Below are 9,264 nucleotides of genomic sequence, written 5' to 3' on the forward strand. Positions count from 1 at the left end.
AAATAGTTGTAGATATTATTTTATATAGGTTTTTTTCTGATGGTTGCGTATGGAGAACCTTGATGTTTATTTACAATTTTTTCGACTTGTTTGTATTACCCGTCCAGGATTAAATATCCCTATTTAATGATGACGCAAACTTTATTATGACATAGGTTTTTCTTGATACACTTCTGATAAGTTTGTATAAGAAAATTCTTTATACATTTGTATCATGTCTTACAAGCAAAAATAACTATGCATAAACTATATAGGATCATATACATTTAACTTCATGTGTATTATTTTTTTCTTAGTATTTTGATGTATTCTCGGTATATAAAGTCTTATGAAATATGTCAGGAGCAAATACAAACATTTATTCTTATAATTTTTGTCTTTAAATGGTGTCATATGATGCTATTATATGATTCTCGTCTAATGTCTACTGGTTTGGTATTCAATGCAGATATGACTGACAACGTCAACATGAAACTTCTTGTTTTAAGGCCCACGGAGCTGAGCTTGCCGAAATATTACGTAAATATTAAACGAACAACTACAATTGTGATATACACGTTCTGACGTGTGCTTTAATGTAACGGATTCACAAGATATCGATGGGAAGTAGGTACATTTATATCAGTTAAACGATTTATATCAGTTTTTCTTCATTCAAATCCAATGTTGCCATAGCTCAACGGTAACACGTCGGATCTCAATACCTGTGGAATCCGGTTTGATTCAAACCCTCGGTAAAATTTTTCAAATTTAATTTTCAGGGTGGTAATTAATATAAAGTGATGTAAGTACATGATAAATAATAATAATTGTCAGACTAAAATTTATAAACTATATTACATTAAATAAATACTTAGTAATTGAGATATGATCTATATTGAGGCTTTTAAGTACGTAAAAACAGATAAGATGTATGTAAAGATAGTCTAGTCAAAGGCAAGCCGCGAAAAAAAGCACGTTTAATACGTTTTTTATTTTTACAAATGATTACTTTAAATTTTGATAAAGTATTTTTATTTGACTGAAAATATGTTTGAATTTTAAAATATTGTAATAATCAAATTTCCCAAAAGATTTGAGTTCTAGTCAGACATCTATACTCATTTTTAAAAAATTAATAAATTTTCAGTCACGTATATTAATTAGCTGATCGTATGATTACAGGAAAAATGTTTGAGTATGATCATGCGTGAAATATAACAAGCACGTTATAACATCATATCTCACGTATCGTAATAATTTAGTGGATCCTGATTAATAATTTGGTAATGTAATTAATCTTATACGACATGATACAATTTTGTGTCAGCTCTATACTCTCCCTAAAAAAATCTATAAACAATTGTAAGTCGTCTGTTTAAATTGGGAAAAATTTATATATTTTACAATACTGTTTAAAACTTGTATGATCCTATAAAGTTGATATAAAATTATCTCCTGGGATATTCATACGAAAACACTGATCAATATATCAGGTTTTGGTGCAAAGACACACATCTATCCTGATATAATTTTTTTTTATCGTGTTTTATCGGAACCATTCAACAGGGCAAAGTACGCGTACTGCAAGTCTTACGGGAATATTCGTCCATTTGTTTCCGTACGGAATCTTACGGAAATATTCGTCCGTTACTTTCCGAACGGAATTGTACGGAAATATTCGTCCGTTACTTTCCGTACGGAATCTTACGGAATCACGCCTTAGTAAAGATGAGTAAAGATGACGGAAGATAACGGAAAGCTCCGTATTGTAGCCGTTTGCAATAATTTTCTACACGGAATATACACGGGCTGTGTCCCAATAGACACTATCGCTCAAAGTAGGGTTAACGGCACTCCATATACGTTCAAAACGCTGGTTCAACCTTCATGAACGAATTCATCAAAGGAAAAAAATAACTACGTAACTCTCATTATGTCAGTAACATGGAATTAAGGACCTTTTTAAGCTCAATATCTTTTTAAGTGCGAAAAAAAATAAAAACAAGATTCCTCCCATAAGACCTGTGTTATTTTCCCTCTACATTAGTCATATAGATACTGAGGTCACGTGGTAGAGGCATAATGCCAATATTATAATATCAGCGTTGGGTTAGGTGGATTTAATTTTGGAACTTTTTCCCTAGATCGTATGTATAGCTAAACGATCTAGGAAGAATGTTCCGTCGAGGAGACACAGCACAGCAGTGAAGGGGAATTGCCAAAGACACGCGGAAATTAAAAATTGTAATATTAATAACACAAGTGCCTATCACCCGATGACCCGGGGCGCTTATTGCGAATCCAGCAAATAAAAAATTATCAATAAATAAGTGAAGCACCTATTTTCTGATGACACAGGACACTTATTGGCTGCACTATTGAATAATAAAAAGTTAATTGATAACACATTGCTAGAGTTTTATTTTTCTCTATAATAAGCCACGAGGGAAGATGCGGGCCCCTTATTAATAAAAACACTCAGCACTATTTTATTTTATCAACACCTTTTATTGACTAGCTTTCTCTAGCTTATACAAACCGTTTAATTCTAGCTTTCTATCTAACTTATTATTAGTAAGTACAATACAATGAAAACTTTCATGAAAACAAAGTAAACTAAAACGCAAAGTTGATAAACTGTTGCACGTGAAGAAAGAAAGAAAACTTTTGGAGACAACCGAGTAGCTCGAGGATCAGTACAAGAGAGAGAGATCGGCCGAAGCACAGCAGCCGGTAGGTGATTGCAAAAGCACTTCTCGCTGTCAGCTGTGATCATAGCTTACTAGGTGTCGCCACCGCGCGACCTCTGATTTGATCTGGTTGATGCACCGTGCCCCGTGCCAACTCTGACACTCCCTCCTACGGAAGACAACTCGATCTTCTCCACTTAGTTACTTGTTTCTGTGGACATAATTAAAAATTATTCATAATCATATTAGTAAATCTAGCATGAGTTTCAAAGGGCAGAGGTTTAGTCATAATATCTGCAATTTGCTCCTTTGATTCTATCTAACTTATTCTTACTAGGTTTCTAGCTACACATTCTCTAACATAGTGTTTTTTAACATTAGTCATATGCCTAAGCTTATTACTATGACTAATTTGACTATTAGCTTCAGCTGCTTTATTGTCGCACCACAGAGTCATGGGCAAAAAGGAACTTGGGAGAATCAATGACAGTGAGTTTTGTGAGGAGACCATTTCTTATTGACAAGCCTCACTCATTGCAACATATTCTGCCTGACATGTTGATAAAGCTACGTATGTCTGTGTGTTTTCCAGGCAACTAGGTCGCCATACAGACTAACTATGAATCCACTTGTCGTTAGGGATCCTTTGCAATCAGCAAAGCTAGCATCGGAAAATCCCTGTAAATCGTCTAACTTCCCTCTGAACGTGATTCAAAGATTCCTTGTATGTTTGAGATACCTACAAACTCGTTTTGCCATTTTCCATTCATTCTCTGTGGAACTACTGACTTGGTGTCGACTCAAAACATTTACTGCATATGTTATGTCGGGACGAACCGTGTTGGCCAAGTACAAGAGAGATCCCACTAACTCTCTGTACGGATCTTTGTTGTTTGGATTTATATCTAACTGCTTGCTAGCTTGCTCTTTTGTTTCATCATCTAGCTCTTCTCTATCTCGCCTTTCTTTGTTTCTCACCTGATTCGTAATCATAGGTGTCTTTTGTGGATGCATCTTACTATAACCGAAGCGCTTCAACATTTTATCAATGTACTCCTCTAGAGTGAGTGTTAAAGTGTGATTGCATCTGTCTCGCTTTATATTCATTCCTAAGAATGTTTTAGGTTCTCCCATGTCAGTTATTTCAAATTCTAACTTTAACATTGATTTCATTTCATCCAACTTACTAACATTATTATTGGCAATAAGTATGTCATCGACATACAGTAGGAGCATTAAAAAGCTGTCGTTTTCTCTCCACGTAAACAGACAAGATTCAAGCTCGTGGGATTTTGAACCAAGTTTCACTGCCAGTTCCCTGAATTTCTCATTCCAACATTTTGGGCTGACTTTTAAGCCATACAGGGCACGTTTTATTTTGCACACTTTATCTTTCTTGGTTTCTATCGAGCTTTCGTACCCTTCAGGGATTTCCATGTAATCCTCGTAGTCTATTATCTTTCTATTCAGGAACGCCGTTTTTACATTTAACTGGCAGGCGTGTAGATCGAACTTATTTATGATGGCCGATGCGATTCTTATGATCTGCATACGCGAGACAGGCGAGTAAGTTTCACTCGGTTGATATTCATTTCTATCTTTGAATCCTCGTATTACGAGTCGAGCTTTGAATCTAACTTCGCCAGCATTCCCAATTTTTCTTTTAAATACCCATTTTGAGTCAATTATGTTGGGTTTATCTCTTCCAGCTGTCTTTGGTCTGTCCACTAATGCCCAGACGTTGTTTCTTTTCATTGATTCTAACTCTTCATCAATGGCTCTCTGCCATTCAATTCTATCTTTTGAATTCATGGCTTTTTTATATGTTTGCGGGTCTGTTTGGGTATATCGATCAGAAATGCTCTACTAGTTTCAGTATCTAGCAACTTCTCTTATTCTATCTTTTCTATCTTTTCTGTCTTTTCTAGCGTTCGTGGATTTCTGTCGAGCTTCTTTGGTCTCCCTCTTTTTCGTTTTGCTCCCTCCGTTTCTAACAAGGGCTGTTCACTTTCCTTTTCAAAAATAGTGAACCAAGATTTTTTATCTATCTCATGCAGTGGGTTTGCCCAATCTTTAATGCTGTTTTTATTATATTTATCTCCATATACTAACTTTTCGTTAAATCTAACATCTCTACTTTCATAAAATTTTCTATCCTCTGGCTTCACGAACAGGTATCCTGTTGGTTTGTAACCAACAAGGATAACTCGTTTGCCTAGCGGATTAAACTTAGGCCCTGTTCTTCTTTGAACTTTGATGTAAGCCAAGCAACCAAAACGCTTTATTCTATCTACATAAGTCTCTGAGTCCGGTTTCAATTTTAAAAGAGGTATCATATCGTTTGAGATGTGTGGTGTTCTATTGTATAGATACACTGCCGCACTTAGTGCAAGATCCCACATAGTCTCGGGCAGTTTGGTATCGTACATGAGTGATCTGACTTTTCTTTGTATAATTTGATTCCATCTTTCGGCTACTCCGTTGTGCTCTGGTGTGTCGGGGCTTCCTAGCTGTAATTCGGCTCCTAACTTTTCTAGAACTTCTAACGTATAACCACCCGTAAATTCTGTACCTTGATCGCATCTTAGATAACACATTTTTTCATCTGTTCCTATCAAATTTTTAACACTTCTAATAAATGCCTCTAAACATTTACCAGTTTCTGATTTATTTTTCATTGGATATGCCATAGCTACACGGGAGTAATCATCCACAAATACTGATATAAACCTATGGCCTTTAGGGTGATTTGCTGGACTTATAGGTCCCATCAAATCTGAATGTACTATCTGTAATGGTCTTGCTGCTCTAACTTGTCTAACTTGTTTAAACGGTAATTTATCGAACTTTGAAACAATACAAACTTCGCAATCCTTAATTGATTCATCAATTTTAGTGTCTTGCAAATCTTTAATCATGGGAAATTTCTTCTGAAATTCTTTCAAGTACTGAAGTGATGCATGACCTAGTCTAACATGCCAAAGCATTCCTTCATTTACATAAATTCAAGTATTGGAACTGGTTATTAACTGGTTATTAACTGGTTATTAACTGGTTATGTCTGATTCTGATTCTAAGTCTTTACATTCTAAATCAGTTATATTATTTATTTTTCTGTTTACATAATGTTTCATGAAGATCAGAATACTTAGAGCTAAGCTCGTTAAGTTCTGATTCTGGATTTGTGTCAGTTTGCATTGTTTCGTCAATTGATTGAATTGCAGCTGAGCTTCTAATATTATACTTATGCTCGTTTGCTGCTACATAAGCTACTACTTTACTGTTATTTATATTTCTAGCTATCCTTCCATCAGAGCTATCTAACTGTAGTTCGATTACCCAATAGGGAGATTTGTATATTCCTGATACGAGTGTTTCATTGGATATGGGGTCAAAAATGTCAATCATTGTTTCATCTAAATAGATACACTTAATTCTTTCTCTACAAATTTTCTCAAGGATAGAAAATTTTCTGATAGTGAACTAGCATAAATTACATCGTCTAACTTAAGAGAATTGTTATCGCCTTATATCCCGCTAACCTGTCCAATTCACTCCGATCTCATTATTGCATCCTCACTATTGTTGGCACAATTTATGACCAATTTTTTTGTCTCATCTAGGGTTTCAAAAATTAATCGGGAATTACTCATGTGTTCTGTGGCGCCTGAGTCAGCCAAAAATTTAACTAACTTGTCACTACTGTTGTTTGTCAGGTTTTCTAAATTATTACTAGCGTGGAGTACTTTAAACTCACCTTTGTTGTTAGTATTGCTTCCCTGATTTGGATTTTGGGATCCTCTACCACGACCACGACGGCACGACCTCTACCACGACCTCGAACATAATCTAACTTTGTCTTTTTGGGATCTGACGAGCTTTGGGGGTTTGAGTTTGAATTTCCTTGCTTTCTGTTACCTCTGCCCCAGTGCCCCTATTATAGACATTATTTGAGTTGTTTACATACCCAGTTCTAGCTGACACCGTCTTTCCCGTCATTTGCTCGACTTGCTTGTCTGTGTACGGGCAGGTGGTGCTGATATGACCCTCATATCGTCTGCACCGGTAGCATATAGCAGTCGTTCTTGAGCATTGGTCCGGTTGATGCTCTTTGTTACCACACGTACTACAAATTCCTTGCCTTCTAGCTGTCGCAGTGAAAACTGCCGTTGGTGTTGTCTGAGTTTGGGTATTTTCTGCCCTATCTCTTCTGGCTGCCTCCTGCTGTACAATATATGTTTTTAATTGATCAATTATTAATTCCTTACCGGTCGAATTTTTATTTATAAACTGAAAATCTCGAATATTTGGTGAATGAGTAACTATTGCATCGAAAAATGCATCTCTAACTTTAATTTCGGACAATTCTGTAATATCGGGTGGATTGTTATATGTTCTAACTATTTTATCGAACTTATCCCAAAATGTGGAAGCTGTTACCTTACTGGGATTGTTGCGGAGAATAGTAACTTCTCACTATCTTTTAAAATTCTTTTATTTTACTTAAGAGTTCTTTCGGATCGCGGATGTGTGCTACTTTAGTATGATAGGTCGGATCAATTCTATTAATTATTATGTCTCTTACCCTAGCTTTATCTTTTTCTAACGTTTCTTCATCTAGCTGTTTACTGGGTTGAATTTTTTCATCAATTACGTATAGCAGATTTCCAACTAGCAGTTCTGAGTTCAAGTAATCAAAAAATGCGTTTATGCTTAATTTTGAGGTTAATTTATAATTGCGACTATTAGCGGTATCGCGGTTTACTACTTCTACTTGGATTTTATTTTGCAAACCGTATTCATTTAGGTTGTACTTTGACAATTATTTACGAATAGTTTGACTAAGTAAAGCTTTGTTTGGATTCCGATTGTTCATATCAAATGCAATATCCGTATCTATGTTATTTCCTGCACCCTTGGAACTAGATGAGGGTAATTTTATTTTATTATTTTCTACCTATTCTAGCTGATATTGGTCTTCTAACTACTCCTGTCTTTTCCACGTTTGCACTTGGGTCTCAATCCTCTCTAACCTTTCCTTCAACTCGTTGGCATTTTGTACAAATGTTCCAACTGCCTCATCTATAAACTTTTTTAACACTTGAGTCCTCTGGGCTGTACTTTCTTCTTCCGACTTGTCTAGCTTTCCTTCTATTCTAGCAATCCTATCCTCTAGATCTGTAGATGAATTAATTTTGTTCGAATTTACTATAGTCATCTTATTGGGTGTGTTATTATAAAATTTGAATTGATTAAAGTTTAAATCTGTCTATTTATGCTGTAAAATTTTTATAATTGTACCTTTCATTTTTCTCTCAAACATGTCGTATTTGGGGTTAATTAATTGTGCACTTCGTGCAAGCTCGCTTGTATCTAGCATATCTTCTAACTTCTCTTTATCTAACTGTGCTTGGTCAAGAGTGAACGCGTCACTGATCGGGTCAATGGTCTTCTCTGATTGTGCACTTGGACTCTTGGACATTTGTTCCTTAATCGAGTCTTTGAGACGACTCTCAAGGTTTCATCCGAAATTGAGTCCTAATCTAAAAAAAATTATGTGTGTATGTTTGAGTATATGAAACATCAACCAAAGAGTGCAAACCCTGTACAAATTGAAGGTTTTTTACCCAGCGTACAACAACTGAAGTGATAATACCTTTTAGAGAAATGCAGCCGCTCCTCACAGTGAACATCAACTAGGAGGGCAGTGCTGATTCTTTTTGCTTTGCCGGCACCTTCTGGCGAACAACAACCAAAAAGTGTAACCAGCTAGCTATAAGACTAAAAAGTTTAATCAAACGAAACTAACTTAACAGTTTTTCTAACTTTACCAATTTCATATGTCGTGCCTTCACTTGTTATGATACACAATATGTTTCCCCTTGAAAGACGGGATAGAACAGCTCGTCGGGATGGTGCTCAGAAATACCGAGAGTCTCGCCTTGGGTCAGTAAAAATAGCTGGAGCGTTCTTTGATCTAGCATAAAAGACCCGCTATTTATTTTTTATTTAGCTGCATCGAGTAAAAAAAATCAGTCGTCATTTTCTAACTATACACGTCGTTACACAGAAAAGAGAGGGAGAGAGGGCATATGTATAAAATCATCTATTTCTATAAGTATACAATAAAACATGCACCTCTTTCTCTCGACATGCGCGTGCACTTTATCGAAATGCTACGCGTCCTCCAAAATGGCGGTCGCTTTCGCGAAGCCTCGCTTTTTCTCCTCGTGTATATATATGCACATACACACGCCTTCATGCATCCAACGATTCTTCGCCCTAGTCGATACAAAAGAAGAAAAAAATGTAACACCTAACCTCCGTGCTATGAACTTGCGCACTTTATTTTAGTATTGTAAACTGGACCTACCTCTCGTCCTTGGCTCAAATGCAAACTTGGGAGTCTTTGGTGGCCATCTTCCTCTCTCTCGAACCCTTTTGCCACCGATACACTCACGACACTCTCTCTAACTTCGTGCTAGCTTTTTCTATAACAGAAACTAGCTAAGGTGTCGTTCACTGGCACCCGGAGCCTCGCGTCCGCCTGCGGCGTGCAGCAAGCTTCCACGTGCGTCGTCTATATAACGCA

This window comes from Copidosoma floridanum, unplaced genomic scaffold (genome assembly GCF_036245765.1).
Source record: "Copidosoma floridanum isolate Cflo_tuat_1 unplaced genomic scaffold, Cflo_Japanese_pri ptg000016l, whole genome shotgun sequence".
NCBI classification, from domain to species: Eukaryota; Metazoa; Arthropoda; class Insecta; order Hymenoptera; family Encyrtidae; genus Copidosoma; species Copidosoma floridanum.